The sequence below is a fragment of the Camellia sinensis genome, chromosome 9, assembly GCF_055761805.1.
Source record: "Camellia sinensis isolate YWXY chromosome 9, ASM5576180v1, whole genome shotgun sequence".
Lineage (NCBI taxonomy): Eukaryota > Viridiplantae > Streptophyta > Magnoliopsida > Ericales > Theaceae > Camellia > Camellia sinensis.
The window spans coordinates 111066791-111068974 of NC_138969.1; positions in this window are offsets into that span (position 1 = coordinate 111066791).

Here is a 2184-nt window from a genome sequence, read left to right on the forward strand (position 1 = left end):
GCCTCAAGACCTCTCGACTTGCCTGTTTTGTGGTTGGTTGTACACCAAACACTTGTCTTTTGCTTCTGGGGGAATAGGGTGGCTTGTCAACCATCCCTACACCCCACTGGCCAAGGCCTGAAGCCATCGGCCCCCTTTTTTTCCCATCAGCCAAGAGTGTTGGCCGATCGGCACTATATTTAGTCGACTGGCCATTGTGTTGGTCGATCGGCCATTCTTGTTGGCCGAACCCTGTTCATCTGCTTTACGCAGATATTTTGTGCCAGCTGGCACAGCTGGCACCCACAATTAACCCCCTCCATACACGTGTATAGAGGGATTTGCCTCTTGTTTAGCTTCTCTTAGAAGCTTTAGAATTTGAGCCTCTATAAAGAGGGAGCTCCTCCTCCCTCCTCAAAGGTTCAGAAAAATTGGTTCTTGAGAGGATAGATATAGTGTTGTATCTATTTTTCTTGGTTTGGTCTTGTTTTGTGACCTAAAGTGAGTTTTGTCTTCCTTTTGCACTAGAACACCTAGCATTACACCATCCTTGGGTTGTTGAGGCCTTAGAAGGTTGTTGTTAGGGTTCTTGGATTGGTTTTGACCAAAGAAAGATGCTGGAGCTTTGTTTCTACAGAAGGTCTACAAGGGTGAGCATCCTTACTTTAGTTACCCCTTTCTTGCTTAGGCTTTTAGCCATTCGTCCTTATTGTTTTAAGCTTCGACTATAACTAATAAAAGTTCTAATTTTGTGTGCTTTAGAACTTTGTTTAAGGCCACTTTGAGGTTTGGGGTTGTCACCCCCCCTCCAAGGCCTTGTTTTAGGCCATACCATTTGGCCATTGTTTTGGTCTTTGCATGACCTTTCTACCACTGATATCCAGAGGATTTTCAGTGGTGGAGACGTGGTTTTGAGGTCCTAAATAGGAGAGGGTCATCCCCTCTCCTTGTTGTCTTTAATGCTTGCATAAATGGCTTATGTGGTAGCATGCGTGTTTAGCTTGTTTTAGCTTCATTTTAGTATGTATTAGACTTTGTTTTGCCATGATACACCTCTTTTTTGAGTTGGTTTAGACATGCCATGTATGCTTCATACACTTGTCTTGTAATCCAATCATTTGGCCTTAACATGCATCATGTTGTAACATGTGTTTTTAGCATGATTGTGGCCCAACTCCTTGAAGCTTTTAGCCTTGTTATAGCATGCTTAAGCTCTATTTTCCATTGTTTTGGTTATGCTTGACATGCTTTGTATAGCCTCCATGCATTCTAGTTTGTTAGCTTCGGGTATGGGAGTCACTAGCATACTTTATTTGGGCCATTTCAGTGATTTGGCATCACTTGTCATGATATTTCAGTCCATATTCCATGCTTGTATGCTTGCATTTGCCATCCTTTTAATGCTTCGAAGAGTTGTTGTTTTGTGCTCCATGTTTGAACCATTGCGTATGCCACCATGTTTAGGCCTTTGGGGTGCCATCTAAGCGGGTTTTTGGGCTCATTTTGACATGCCATGACTCTGTTTTTGGTTGCTTAAATCATGCCATGTTTGGTTGTATTAGGTGTAGTGTAACACCTCTTTGGTGGCCTTGCATGCCTCATGATTTTCCCCCTTTGTCTTAGCTCGTTTTGGCTTTGGTCGTTGCATGTTTTAGGCTCACTTTAGCATGACTTAGGACTGTTTTGGGTCATACTTGCCATATGCTCTTTGTTTTGTGTAGCTTTGGTTCAAGTCCCTCGACTAGTCTTAGGCTTCAGTCTTGAGCATGCCATGCTTGACTTGTTTATGTGGTTTGGCATCACTCCTAGCCTCATTTCAGGGCATGTAGTGTTGTCACATTTGCATGCTTTCCATTCCTTTTAAGTGTTCTTAAAAGTTTCCCTTTTATGCTTAAGTATTGGACCATTTAGCATGCATGTTTGTATGTGCATTTGCCCTCATGTCCGTAGCATTTTGGCCACTGATTTGGGTGAAAACCGTCCATTTTGGTTTACGTCCATCCTTTGCATGTTGTTGCATGCTTGCCTTGCATGTTGTTGCATGCTTGTTGCATATTTAGTACCTTGCATATTGTTGCATGCTAGTATATTGCATGCTTGTTGCATACTTGTCCCTTTATATGTTGTCACATGTTTGCCTTACATGTTGTTGCATATTTGTCATTGGATTTGTTGTTACATGCCTTACATGTTTATTTGTCTAGG